Genomic DNA, 15645 nt, shown 5'->3' with positions numbered 1-15645 from the left:
TCTTTTGTTATGCATCACACAGAGCTTTGTTCCAGTCCAGCAGCCCGTGATAATAGGCTGGAAAGTGAGACTGAGGCTGATGGAAAGCAGAGAACAAAATGAAAACGCATGAAAAACTATTGACAAAAGTAAGGGGAAGTTTATTTGTGCCAGTGTCAGAGCTCCTCAAAAAATGCAGTTGGTACTGATACATATTTGAGGCTACAGTGGTTACATACCCCCACAAATACTGGATATGCTGGGTATTTTATACTTTATCCACAAAGTTGTTTAAGAGCAACTGCAGAGCTCTGTGAAGGATCAGGACTGGGAGAAGGTTACCAAAATTTAGGTCATCGTGGTATTCAATTCTCGTTCCGTGTCTCCATTTACTTTGGTGAGACTTTAAACAGATTTAAAACAGAAGAGCATAAAAAGTAAGAGTATCCACAGGACCAACAACAAGAGTTCAAAATTCACCAGGTAAGCTCATCCTTCCTAAGCCAAGAAAAATGAAAAACAAATGAAAAATGTTAAAATAAATCAAACCAAAAAAATTAGATGGTAATCCATTAATTGGATAGAAAACGTAGCACTAACAAAGCATTTAATTACTTTTTTTTTTTGAGCCTAAGTTCACTATGACTGCAATTTCAAAATTGTTTTCCCAGGTACTGAAAATTTGTAAATGAAATTCAAATGTCTCTCATAATCATCTAACTAAAACCAGCCTAACAAAAGCAATAAAAACTCTAATTTTTAAAACAGTAGAGCTGGTGCCATTGGGGGAAAAAACCCCAAAAATACCAAACAAAAAAACCAACCCAAAACCCACATGAAAACTTTAACTGAGAAAACAAGTGTAACAGACTGAAAAGATTACCTTTCATGACCATTTAATGTGGAATTAGTGTCTCTAAACAACCAGCAATTGCTCACCTGAGCTACAAAAAAATTGTGTAGTTATACATTTTCAGGAGTGTTAAATGTTCAGAAGTATTGATGCCATGGACAAAGACTCAGGTCTTTTGTCTTGTCCAGGAGCTGCTTTATGCTGATGACGCCGCCCTTGTTGCCCACACAGAAGCAGCTCTGCAGCGTTTAACATCCTGCTCTGCAGACGCTGCTGAGCTCTTTGGGCTGGAAGTCAGCTTAAAGAAGACAGAAGTTCTCCATCAACCTGCACCTCAGGAAGTCTTCCATCATCCCCATATCACCATTGGCCAGTCACAGCTCAAATCAGTCCAGCAGTTCAATTCCCTAGGCAGCCTCATCTCCTCGGATGGTGAGATTGACGGGGAGACAGACAACAGGTTAGCAAAGGCATACAGTGCCTTCAGAAAGCTTCATAAAAGAGTTTGGTGAAATAAACACCTGAAGAAAAGTACCAAGATCAGTGTTTACAGAGCCATAGTGCTGTCTGCTCTCTCATATGGATCTGAATCATGGGTCATCCACCGCCACCACCTGCGACTCCTGGAACGCTTCCATCAACGCTGCCTCCGAACAATCCTAAACATCCCCTGGTCAGATGATGTGACCAACACATCTGTTCTAGAACAAGCAGCAGTCACAAGCATTGAGGCCATGTTGCTGAGAACACAGCTGTGCTGGGCAGGGCACGTCTCCAGGATGAAGGACCAACCACCCCTCCCTAAGATCTTGCTTTATGGTGAACTTGCCACCGGCTGCTGCAAGAGAGGAGCCCCAAAGAGGAGATACAAGGACTGCCTGAAACAACATCTCAACCTTGGCCATATTGATCATCACAACTGGTCTACTGTGCTGGTTTGAAGGTAAACCAGCAGGGGAAATGAACTCAACTCAAAAGAGAGATTATAAATCAGAATAACAATTTAATAAAATAATACAATATGTACAATTATACAGACAAACAATTGGGTTTAACCCACAAAACCCAAATATATAACCCAGCACCTTGGGGCATGAACAGAGTGGTGTTCTTTGGGCTCCCTGAGTCCAAAAGAAAAAAAGTGACCTGTTGGTGAGAGTGCTGTTGCAGTCTGGTCAAAAGTGGTGATTGCAGTCCAGTTGTGGGTGGTGGTCTCAGTCTGGTTGAGAGCGGTGAGCTGCAGTCTTCCTCTGGATCCCACGAGTGGGAAAAAGGTACCAAAACTCCCAAGTTTATACATTCTCCAGTTCAGGCAGGAATGCTCAGTCCTTCCCTCAGAGCAGGGAATTCCATAAAAAGGTATGAGGACAGGAACATCTTCCTATCTCACAGGCCTCTACTGCTAACAGTTTCTGGGAAATGGCATAGAAGGCTATAGAATACACAGTTTTGGGTTACACCCATACCATGATGAACTGGTCTCAGCTGTCCTAACTAGGACATCTACTCTGGCCTCCAATTGGGAGCTCTGGAGACACCCCATCTCTAACGCTGCTGATGCCTTTGAGAACGCAGCAGGATCACCCTGGAGGAGAAAAGACAACGCAGAAAGAATCGTGTCTTGCAGAATTTCCCACCTAAGGAGTCTTTCTGCTGTGCCTTTTGCAACCGGACGTGTCTGTCTCGTATTGGCCTTTTTAGGCACCAGTGTGTTTGTAACAAACGTGGGCAGAGCCCTTCCCAAATCTTCGTTCACGAAGCCTGGCAATGATGATGACAATGAGTGTCTTCAAACAACCAGCAATTCCTCACCTGAGGTACAAAAAAAATTGCATAGTTATATATTTTCAGGAGTGTTAAATGTTCAGAAGTATTGATGCCATGGACAAAGACTCAGGTCTTTTGTCTGATACACACGTGTACCTTCACAAAACACGATGTCGTGTCAGTCACATGATGCTGTTACAAGATTTGGTGGAATTCGTAGCATGAAGAGGTAAAATTGGGCAGTAATTGTCACTGTAATAATACAGTGGTAAAAACGGAGGTCCTGAAAGCCTTGTGTTTGTGTGCTACTTTCTCCTACCAGAGAACAAAGACTGATTAAGTAACAGTTTTGCCTAATTTTTTTTCTGCTCTTCTCCCCGTCTCCGGTCAGCACTTACAAAATGCTTTCTGGGGAAGAAGTGATCCTATTTGCAGCAGCATATATATTTTTGAAAAATATAAAAACCTCCCAAAGTAATTTCTGATCAAACTTTAATGTATTCTGGGTTTCTAATCCCCCCCCCCCCCCCCGAATTTTTCTGGAAAATAAATTCTGTGCTTATTGTCTTCCTGCAACAGTTCAGATATTCAAGAATGAAAGGGTGCAGACCCAATGTAAGAACACTTTGCTTTCATAAGTAAAATGTCACATCACACTCCTCTTTCTCCTGATCTGATGAAGAGTTGTTGACTTTTTAAAAGCGTGAAGTGTCAATTCATACTAATTTCACCTGATGTTTTCAGCATCTCAAGGAAGCATGGCAGTGTTAGCACTTACTCCCTTGTTCTTGGAAATACTTTGGGTACCTGCATGAATCTCTGTAGTAAAGCAAATTTCTGCTCATTTAGTCTGTGTTTGGTTTCCGTGTGTTACCTGTTGCCTGCTTTGGAATCAATAATTTAGAATATATCAGGTTACTTTTACTAATATGTCTGTGTAAGAAGACTTGGATGACAAATTTGACAGAAGAAAAGAGGGTGTGTCAAAATGAAGCAATTTTTTTTGTGCAGAATAATGTAGATAACTGGGAAATTTTAATTAAGGATTATTTAAAAATAAAAAAATCATTTCAAATTACTTTTGATTTTTTTTCATTGTTAATTTTCCACTGGAATTTTCTACATCTTACACTGTGTCATGTTGCAATTAGTATGCAGTGTTTCTGGTCATTCATTTTTGGATTCTTGATCTCTTAATTAATGCCTGAAGGTGTTTTTTGTGTCTGCTGGCAGAGGAAAGAAACCACATCTCCTTGCACTGGAAATTGTTCTGAAAGGTCCTACATTTTACAATACAGCTTTTTGTTTGAACTTTGCTCTACAGTGATTCTACACAATAAGAAGCATTAATTGATTTTTTTTTTTTCCTAGCCTTAAAAGCCTGACTACTTTTTCTTTCTTTCCTCTGGTTTTTCAAGATAAAAAAAAGGCACTGGAAAATGTTTTGTTTGGGGTTTTTTTGTTGGTTTTTTTTTTTTTTTTTGGTTTTAAATATTCTAATACCTCTGTCAGTTCTGACAGCAAAATTTTGCCATCTATTCGTACAGACCATTCCAATATCAATGTCAGAATACAACTGGTTTGAGCCACTATTCTTTCTGGAAGCATCTCAAGAGCTGTGTTTAAAACCTATGACAAAGTATCAGTTCATGGATTTTTTGCAGAAGCTTTAGGTAGCAGGAAGACAGTGCATACAACAGTTTTAATATAGTCAAAAAAAAGTTAAATTAAATTAAAAAAAGAAATTCTAATATCCCACATCTCTGAAACAAAAATCAGTAGTCTCATTACTTGCCATGCCTTGGAGAAAAACACTGGAGAAAAATCAGTGATTTTTATTCATAAACTCAGGATGGGTCTGGTGTGTGTGTGTGTGTGCATGAACACCTACTTTAGTAGGGGTTTGTGAAAATTTTGCTGCCCAATGCTTGCACATGTGCATGTACTGAGGCTTCCTGTTTGAAGTTCCCATGATTTAAGAGCACTGAGTGAAACTATTTTAACTCAGTTTTAGAAGATGATTTTTTTCCTCCTTTTTTTTTTTTTTTTTCCTGCCTCCAACTTCAGGAGCCTTCAAAATCACTTCAAAAGTTACTTTGTTACCTCTTGACTACAGGAGCATTTCCACAACCAGTGACATCCCTGTGACCAGCTGTTTTAATGCTGTCTGGAAATTGTACAAGTTTCTAATTTACTCCCTTTAAATGAAAAAATAAATACCAAAAAAGCCTTCTCCAGAGGAGCAGGAATGGAGAATTGCCTCCCTGCTGTTCTTCAATCCCTGCTCTTGAAATTCAAGGGCTTTTACGCAGATGTGTGCTGGTAAATAATCGAGGAATATCTTCTGTGTTTGTTATTGCTGCAGTAATCTTCTATTGTGTCTTTGAGTATCTTCTATCTTATTCTGGCATCCTTCACACCAGAAGCTTTGATACTGTGACTTACAAGAATTTTCAGTGTTTGAACTGGAAAACTTCAGTAAAATGTGTTGTTAGCATTTGCTGGGTTATTATTGTATAACAAATAGAGGGACATCCTATTAGTCTTTCTCCAAGTTTAATTTATGTACTTAGAAGCTCCTTTCAAATGCTCTTTTACGCTGTCCTATCTTTATACAGGAGAAAACCAACAATAATCATGTGAACGACAATGCTAGAAATGAGATACGTTAAGGAAAGTGGAATTTACTTTTCATATTTTCAATATTTAAGGAACTTGGTTCTCGTAAAGTTTTATAATCATGACAAGAATGATGGTGTATTGTTTAAACATTTTGATCATTCCAGTGGATTTCATACATTAGTGCTAAAATGCAGATGTACCTGAAAATTATTTAGCCTTTTTTCGAATGTTTAAATTGCTTCATCCACACACTGCTGTATTTTGGCAAATGAACAGGTTAATTTTTTTGTTTCCTGTGTACAGACAAGCGTTATTTGCATGAAAATCTACTGGCCAGGGATTCACTGTGAATACCTGACATGAATTGCTCTTGACTTGTGTTAATGATGATTGTCTTAAAATGTGTCAAAGAGCTGCTGTAGTTTGTTAAGTATTCATTATGTTGTTTTTCATGATGACCTTCTGTAAAGACTCAAGATACGACTACAATATAAATCCAGAAAACTTTTATTATGGTAAGATCGCTGCTATATCATATTTAGGGCCAGATTTCAAACAGCTGTGCAGAAAATGTGATGATTTATTTTTCAAGGTGCTTGGTGAAGAACTCTTACATGCTGTGGAATCTGAGAGGTGTGGTGAAATGAAAGGTGAAAACCAGAAAGCTTTTCAAATCAGCTTCTCTTTTGGAGTTGTGTTGTGGGTGAGTGATTTCAAATTATATTAATGGATACTTCTCAAAGTTTCCCATAGTGAAAAAAACATAATCATTTGGGCTTCAAAAAGGAAGAACTTATAATTTCTCCCAGTTTGTGTAAGACCTCAGCCACAGAGTGACAATCTCAAACAGGAGTTTTACTTTTAAAAATATACAAGACTCCAAAAGTTTTCCCACTGAACTTTTGCAGAGCCTTTGGTTCTTTGATACCTTGACTTAACACAAAGAGAGAATGCTGCAAATGTTTTCTCAGAAGACATTCTACTGATGAAATGTGGGAGACTGCAGATGAGACCAAGCGGGGGGGGAGTGTGGATCAGCTGGAAGGCAGGAGGGCTCTGCAGAGGGACCTGGACAGGCTGGATCCATGGGCTGATTCCAAGGGGATGAGGTTCAACCAGGCCAAGGGCCGGGTCCTGCCCTTTGGCCACAACAACCCCCGGCAGCCCCACGGGCTGGGACAGAGTGGCTGGAGAGCAGCCAGGCAGGAAGGGAGCTGGGAGTGGGGATGGACAGGGAGCTGAACAGGAGCCAGAGTGTGCCCAGGTGGCCAAGAGGGCCAATGGATCCTGGCCTGGCTCAGGAACAGTGTGGCCAACAGGTCCAAGGAAGGGATTCTTGCCCTGGACTCAGCACTGGTGAGGCCACCCCTGGAGTGCTGTGTCCAGTTCTGGGCCCTCAGCTCAGGAAGGACATGGAGGGGCTGGAGCAGGTCCAGAGGAGAGCAACGAGGCTGGGGAAGGGACTGGAGCACAAGTGCTGTGAGGAGAGGCTGAGGGAGCTGGGGGGGCTCAGCCTGGAGAAGAGGAGGCTCAGGGGAGACCTCCTCACTCTCTGCAACTCCCTGACAGGAGGGGGGAGCCGGGGGGGGTTGGTCTCTTTTCCCAGGCAACTCTCAGCAAGACAAGAGGGCTGGGTCTTCAGCTGTGCCAGGGGAGGGTTAGGTTGGATATTAGAAAGAATTTCTTTCCAGAGAAGGTAATGAGACATTGGAATGGGCTGCCCAGGGAAGTGGTGGATTCTCATCCCTGGAGGTGTTTAAGGTGAGACTGGATGTGGCATCAGTGCCATGGGCTGGGAACCACAGCGGGGTTGGATCAAGGGTTGGACTTGATGATCTCAGAGGTCCCTTCCAACCCAGCTGATTCTGTGATTCTATGAAAACAAAGCACTTCACAAAGCACTGGCACAGCACATGCTGACCCACACAACTTAGCAAAACCCAGCCACTGGTTGCAAGCTACCCATGATATTAAGTAGAGAGTAAAGAAAGAAAGAGATTAAGGGAAGATAAAGGAGTAAAGAAGGAGAAGAGAGGTTAAGAAGAGAGGAGACTAAGAGAAAAACAGATCATTAAATAGCTACTACCAAAGAGTCCTGTAGAGGTCCAGTTTCACCTGGTAGGTGGCAGGTCCCGGGAGGGAGATGGAGCCATGGAGTTCATGGCCAAAGCTTAATTATGTCCATTGGGATAATTGAGGTTGCACTAATGTGCATGACACATTCAAATTGTTAGCTCCTTATCTGCCATTGCTTCTGCTAGCTTCAGGTCAGTGTGCATTTTATGTTTTACCATTATCATTTTATCCTCTGTGTCACATGAAGAAGCAATGAACCATTAAAAATGTTTTTATTGGAAGAATTATTAATTCAAATTAATTTATTTCCTATCTATCCATGTTTGCTTGAAAGTTGTGACTCTTGGCAAATGCTTCAAGAATGATGACCTGATGAATTCATATAAAATTCTGTTTTCTTGATTTGATTCTGAATTCAGAATTCAAAGTTTCAGATTTTGACAGCTGGAGTCTCTATGTGCTACCCTAATATGACTAGTGTCCTGAAGAATGTTATAAATAAAAAAATATGATTCCTGATTAGAAAAAACATTTTTTTATTCATCTAAACAAAGCAAATAAATGAAAAGATAAAATGATATATTTGAATGCTTATTGCCATTGTAATAGGTACATTGGGTATAAATGACAGTAGCATCAATGAATAAATTAATTATAATTAGCACTCAGTTAAAAAGATCTTTTCTCATCAAAGACCTAGAGGTTATAATGAGAACTCCTAACTTTAGATAGAAAAGGATATTTATAGCCAAATGTCTGATGCTTTGGAGAGAAAAACACTGAGAAACATATATTATATAGCAAAGTTACTAATAATATTAGAATTACCATTAAAACACTGCCAGTGATGGAAATTAAAAAATTACTTGTCCATTTGCTTTAATTCATTTTTTTTTATTTCCTATTTAACAAAAAAATCTTGCAATGTAACATAAACTGAATAGCACAGGTGACTTTTCAAGGCTAAGCCACGTGAAGTTAACATTGTGTGACGCTTATTTGCCACAGTAAGTGACATAAATGCCAAAACTTATCATTTAGATGACCAGGACCCGAATTTTGGTCATGTAACCTTTGAAGAATCTGAAGTTCTTCTCTCCTGTCTCAGTGCATGTAACAAAATGCATTTAATTATCAGACTGTAAACAACCTTATAAAAAATAAATGTTTATTTCATGCAGTGGTACCACAAGTGATACAAATCCTGCAGGGCCACTGAAAGAAGAAGAAAGAAATAACGCAACTGAATATCTCAGTTTCCTTGGTAAGGGTTATTATGCCCGCAGATATCTAGCTATTAAAGAAAAAATTGCTAAAAAGGCAAAGCTGGGTTTGGGATCTTACAATGAAAGATTTGGTTGGTTGGTTGAGGGTTTTTTTTTGTTTGTTTGTTTGTTTGTTTATTTTTGTTATTTTTTATTTAATATAAAGACACTGAATTCACTGGGTCAATCTGAATTAGTTCATTTTTACAAGAAGTGATTGTCATATCACTCTCAAACAGAAAACTGATGATGAGCTTAGTTAAGAGACAGGACATAGAAATACAAATGACAGTGTTCATTTGTAACTATAGACACGAGTTAGGTGCCCAGATAACAAACTACTTTGTGAATAATCCCTCAAAGCTGATCCAGAGGCTACAGAACAATCAATAAGGAGCAGCAGATCTCAGTTTTATGTTTATTTAAAAAAACCCCAAACAACAAAACAAAAAAACCCAAACCTAGTCCTAGTATGTGGATGACAAAGTTATTTCTGCAGCAAATTCCTTTAGGTAGAACATTCTCAGTGGGAAACTTCTGTCTGGAACTTGTCTAATAACCAGATGAAGCAAAATCCATGCCAAACCATTCCCAGGGAGTACTGTAAATCTCAAATTTTTACAAAAGTTTCATTCCAAATAATAATAAAAAAATCCTTTATGAGCAACACTGACATCCTCAGTTATTGTGAAGTCAATGGGAATGAAAAGAAGAAAAATGTAGACAGGAAGAGGAAACAGCAATTACATAAACTACAGTCTATATAAAATTTATATTCATATTAGATGTGAATTAAACAATAAGGCATAGGGATTTAGCACTTTAAGCTTCACTTCCATTAATAAGAAACAAAAGAAATGTGGCATACCAAATTTATATGGCACCATTTTATTTGCAAACAAGAATGAAATTATTCTTATGGCTAAAGTTCTTTGCTAGTATAATTACAGCTCTACCATCCAAAATTTGAACGGGTTTCCTGATCGAAATCGAGTTTGTAGTGAGTGGAATTTCAGAATACTCATTTCAGGCTGTCTGAGTACCAGCTACTGTCACAAACTCTTCACTGATTACTGGTTACTACTCCCTTATACATACAGTAACAGTTGGTTCTGGATGCTTTGTGAACACACAGTCCTTAACCATCTTTCAAAAACCGACCTTTCCCAGTGCACTAGGACTCCTTTTTATTTGTTTCCCATTTTATCAAATAAGCTAAATCTGCTGTATTTGAAGATGTTATAAATAATTTCAGTATTTGCTGCAGTTATTGATTAGAAGTTGTTTTCAGAAATGTAAATAAATCTGAAAAATTAAATATTGCATTTTCTTTCAATCGAGCAGAAAATGGTTTATTTTTGTTCTCCTGATTAAAGTTCCCTGAATTGTGTCCCTTCTTGCTAAACATGGAGGTTGTATAAATGCAAAGGACATGCTGAAGATTAACCCGCTAATGGAAATTGAACCCTGTCTTTATTCCTTGTCTCTGTTTATCCCTGCAGTCACTATTATTTCATGTCCCTCAGATGTTCCCAGCCTGTGTTCTCCACAAATTCCCACTAGTTGGTAGTTCTGCAATCAATTATTTTTTCCTTCCATTTACATAATTCACTCTCATGACAGGAAATCAGAAGGGAAGTGAATCACTTTTTTCCGAAAGAAGTTTTAAGGGTGAACAGATGAGATCCTCAGATGGACTCTGAAACATTTTAATGAAGCAATTAAAATAAAACCTGGTGAAGGCAGGTTGTTAAAAGCAAAGATTATTATAAAGCTGCTTAGTGGTTTAAAGAAAAGCAGGCTGGATTTACTCAGTGTGCCCTGCAGTTTTATGACTGGGAGCAGCAAGCTCATGCAGTCAAATAGTACAGGCAGTGTTTGCACTGATTTTTTTTTTAAACCTAGGTGTAAAAGTGAAACTTGCTCCTGGGCTCAAAAGAAAGATTGTAGAATACCACTTATAAAGCTGGTGTGGAGGGGAAGACTGAAGTTTAATTGTGGTTTAGCTTGCGGTGTTTGAAAAGGATAGTACATACTGAAAATGCAATTTAATCCCAAGAACATTCTCTGAAATACCTGCTTAAGAAAACAGACAAAAGATATACTACTACATCAAGGGGAAACACCAGGAGGTGTTGCTTGGAGGAATTTGAGCTGTGATATAACTGACTGTCCATTCATATGCACAGGTTACAGATACAAAGCATTTACCTGGACTCCGTATTATAATCAGCTGATAAAGTGACCTGATCACACCCTTCAAAAAAGATCTTTACTGCAACGAAGGGAAAAGGTAATTTTATATAAATAGTCACAAAGCAAAGAGAATTTTCAAATTATTGTGTAGGTAATATATTTTATTCTTATGTTATGATGGCACATCTTTTTATTTCCTTGAGCAAATAAGGCAATGCTGCCTATTTTAAAACACAGAGTTAGGTATATGTATTGGGCCTGGGTGAGGTAAAGCTAATTTCCTTCATATCAGCTTGTATCATGCTGTATTTTTTAGATTTTTCTATCAAAACAGTGTTTACACAGTATTAAGGCTTCCTTGATATCTCACCCTGCCCCTGCAAGGAATAGATTGGGAGGGGAGAGGGTGTGCGGGATGGAGACACAACAGGGCAGATTACCTGAAAAAAACCCAAAGAGATATTTCATAATATGTAAAATATATCATAATATAATATAATATCATGCTCAACATTAAAAGGAAAAAAAAAGGGGTACTTACCCACATTTTTTGGGGAACTGGTTGGACATTGGAGATTTTCGCATCACTTGTTTAGTTTTTATTCCTTCTTCTTCCACTTACCTTTCACTTATTAAATGCTGTCTGTTTGATTTTTTTTTGTTTTATCTTGACCCCCAGATTTTCTTGGTTTTATTCTTTCTTTTGTCTTCCTCCCCTCTGCTGGGGGAGGGCAGTGAGCGAGTGACTGTGTGATGCCTGTCTGCAACAGTGTTAAGCCACAACAGTATAATAAGAAGGAAAAAGATTATAATTTCATCTCAGGTGTGTTATGCAATTGTACCTTTCATTTCAGTGTGGGGTGGCACTTGAAGAACTGTCAACTAGAGTTATGGTGAAGAATTTTGCCCAAATGAATAAAATTATTGGAGGAGAAATGCATTTAGACTCATACACGGGAACAAATATTCCAAACCACAAATAAATTTCTAAGAATATAAATTTTCTATCAAAGTGTTTAAAATGCTGTTCTTAGTTATGTGTTAAGTATATTAAATAAAGAGATGACATCTGATCAGGAGAGACTAACAAATTCATAATTAAAAAATATTTTTTTGAGTAGTATTTGACAAATATTGATTTTAGTGGCAAAGAGCTTTAACTACTAAAATTACATATTATAATACAGGCATAATTTTGTTACCTTGAAAACAACAGTAAAATTCACGTTGAAAAAGACTGAATTTAACTAGCTTGGGTAGCAGGAGCAATGCAGGAAATAAATGGTTTTTCTCGTAGTTTAAATTGGTTGCATTTGTTTCACTTGTGCCTGTAAACTTTTTGAAGAAGTAAATCCTACACAAAACGCTAAACATAATTTCTGTCAATTTTCCCTTGGTTTAGTCAAATCAATGTAAAATCACTACTTTAATCTGGGGCAATTCTGTGAGTCAGTTAGGCCCAAATGTAACCTAATAAAATAAAGTAGTTTCATTGAGCAGATACCAGGATTGGCAATGAATCCTTACAGAATATTGCAAAATTCTGCAAGTACTTCATTGATTTGGGAGCATATCTGACAGGACTGACTGAGCATACTTTACTCTTATTTGCTGTTTCTGGGGAGACAGAACATACATTCTCTTTGTAATTGTCTTTCCACACATTCTTTTGGTCAAATTTTGGTCAAATTCTTTAAATCAGACAGAATGTGCCATGGGAGGTGATGGCTGTCTTCATTTCCTCAGCTGTTGTTTCTTTTTAACAAAGAAAGTCTTGATTATAGTGGAGATTAATTTTGCATGCATATTCTCATGTCCTCTCCATCATTCCTTAGAGACTGTGCTTAATACTTATTTAATTTGGATGAGAGATGTGGCAAACAGTTTCTTTCCCTTGGTCGTTTACATGTAGAAAAAAGAAACAACTTGTCTTGGACATGATGTTGAATTAATGTTTTTGACACTGCTGAAAGCAAATCTCCATGAACTTGTGTGCAATGATAGCTACTAATAACTGCTCACAGAGTAGATGCACTTCAGAAACATTTCTGTGTGGTTTTCTTCAGTGTTTGACATTTTGGACCTCTGCTTCTCCTTTCATTGGTATAATTTCTCCTGCTGTAATTGTCATTCCTTGCTTAATAGCATAAGACTCTTCAGGTAATATACTTCTTTCACACACCAGGTAGCACAGATATTTGTTGGGTTTTTTTTTTTTTTTTTTTTTAACTCTTCTGCCTTGCTCTTCAGGCAATTTTCATTTCAGAGAAGACTGATTCACATCCATATGACTCCAACTTATTCTTTGAAGCCAGATTTCCTCAGGCCCTGTATCAAATGCTTTTCTGAGCTCCTCTTGTACTACATATGGCATATTCCCATTTGTCCATGGACTCCTTTAGGTTCTTTCCTCCTGTGAGGGTCAATGGATTGAGTGGAAACTGAAACGTGCTGCCACAAGGAGCAGATTTTCTGACTCCTGCTGAAATTTGTTCTCTAGAGTTTCCTTGCTCTTTCTTCCAACTCCTTATACTTTCCTTGTAGCAAAATAGACTATACTTCCTTTAAGAAATCCTTTTTTGTTTAATGTATTTTCAGCTTATACTCTCTGTGGTTGAACAATACTAAGTTGTATTTTTTTTCTTATCTTCCCAGTAGATATTCAGGGCTCAATTATAAGACAGGAACAGTGTGGCAGCAGGAGCAGGGAAGTGATCCTTCCCCTGTACTCTGCATTGGTGAGGCCACCCCTGGAGTGCTGTGTCCAGTTCTGGGCCCTCAGCTCAGGAAGGACATGGAGGGGCTGGAGCAGGTCCAGAGGAGAGCAACGAGGCTGGGGAAGGGACTGGAGCACAAGTGCTGTGAGGAGAGGCTGAGGGAGCTGGGGTTGTTTAGTCTGGAGAAGAGAAGGCTCAGAGGTGACCTCATCACTCTCTTCAACTACCTGAAGGGAGGTTATAGCCAGGCGGGGGTTGGTCTCTTCTCCCAGGCAACCAACAATAGGACAAGGGGACATGGGCTCAAGCTCTGCCAGGGGAGGTTTAGGTTGGATGTTAGGAAGAAATTCTTTACAGAGAGGGTTATCAGGCATTGGAACGGCCTACCCAGAGAGGTGGTGGATTCACCATCCCTGGAGGTTTTTAAAAAGAGATTGGACGTGGCCCTTAGTGCCATGATATAGTAACTGGAGTTGGATCAGGGGTTGGACTTGATGATCTTGGAGGTCTTTTCCAACCCAACCTATTCTATGATTCTATGATTCTATGATTGATTCTATGATTCTATTCTATTCTATTCTATTCTATTCTATTCTATTCTATTCTATTCTATTCCATTCCATTCCATTCCATTCCATTCCATTCCACTCTAATCTATCCTATTCCATTCCATTCCATTCCATTCCATTCCATTCCATTTTCTATTCAACCCCATTTCATTCTACCCCATTGTATTTCAGCCCTTCTGGAATCCAGTACACCAGTTCAGGAAAGAGGCACAGTTCAGCCTGGCATGGGACAGACGTATACAAAACCATCTCTCTCATTTGTTTCTTCTTGCCTTGCAGCAGCTTTTCTCACTAGTATCTGTAATTTGCCACTTTTCAGTCTCAGCATTCACTACCACTGAAAAGAGAAGTGTGCATGACCACTATGTTGGCACAGTGTATTACTGTAAGTAGTCTTTTCTGACATTTCTTTTTACCATTGCTAGAGTCTTCTATTATTCTTTTTCTTTATTTCTTCAAAAATGCTGCAGCCAGTCTTCACCCTGTTGGTTTCTCCTGTCAATACTTATCTCTGTGATGTGTTCACTTCAGCTTATATGCACTACCTTGAGCTCACCTGTTTTAGGGTCCCTCCAGCTTCTGTACAAAGAAAATGATCTATCTTATTCTTTCTGCAACTTTCCTTTTCGTGAAGGTATGGGAGTACTGAGCTGTATGTCTTTCATACCAGTTATACCACTGGGAAATGTTGTGGGCCATCTAGTGAGAGAATAATTTTTAAATGTGCAACATAAAAGCAATTTTTGTTCATTTTTAACCCTGTAGAGTAAAGAGATTCAAATTTATTCATGCATTTAGATTCCATTTAATTTTAAGCACCCAGCACAAATTAAAAAAATTTTTTACAAAATACATATTTTATGTGTTAAACTTGAGTTATTGTGACTGTATCATACAGTGTGGTCCATTGCCAAGGGTCTCAAAAAAGCACATCAGATTTTGATGACAAAATGTGGATTCAAGTTCCACTAACAAGACAAGTTAAAGCATTTTTCCTTTGGGGCTAAATCTGCTGTTGCTGAAAATAACTGGTCTTAGGTCTGCAAATTATTCATAAGTGCTTCAAATTTCCATAAAAATGTGCTTGAATGTTTTAATTCATAATCCGATGAAAACATCAGCGTTTGCAAGTTCTGGAGTTTTAGCACATTGTCTGCAGTCTGTTCTCTGTCACAGACACATTGTGCAGTCACATTTTTAAAAAGAAGAACTAAATACAGGTATTTATGTCCTGTTAAGGGCTTCTGGCCTCAAGAATGTGTGAGCTGACACTTCTCATGGGTTTTGCAGTTCAGGTTGTCCTTTCTCTGAACTCCCTCAGCAATTAATGTTCTTTTTCAGTTGCTCACTGAGTTCACTAGGAATAGAAGCCACAATGCATGTCAAACACTGTAATTTGAGAGTCCTTAGTTGTTTTAAAAAAAAATATATATATAATTATCAAGCCCCCCACAGCCATCCAACATCTTTTTGACTCCAGTACATTTATATGGAAGGGAAAACTGTTTTCCTGTTTTCTCCTAAAGTGTCCTTGGAATGGAATGTTTTACAGAATGATAGCAGGCTATTCAGTCTTGCACTGCTCCATTCTTTCAGAACCT

Source organism: Pseudopipra pipra, chromosome Z, assembly GCF_036250125.1.
Source record: "Pseudopipra pipra isolate bDixPip1 chromosome Z, bDixPip1.hap1, whole genome shotgun sequence".
In the NCBI taxonomy this organism is placed as follows: Eukaryota; Metazoa; Chordata; class Aves; order Passeriformes; family Pipridae; genus Pseudopipra; species Pseudopipra pipra.
The sequence above is the reverse complement of the archived record's forward strand: the minus strand, read 5'-3'. Positions refer to the sequence as shown.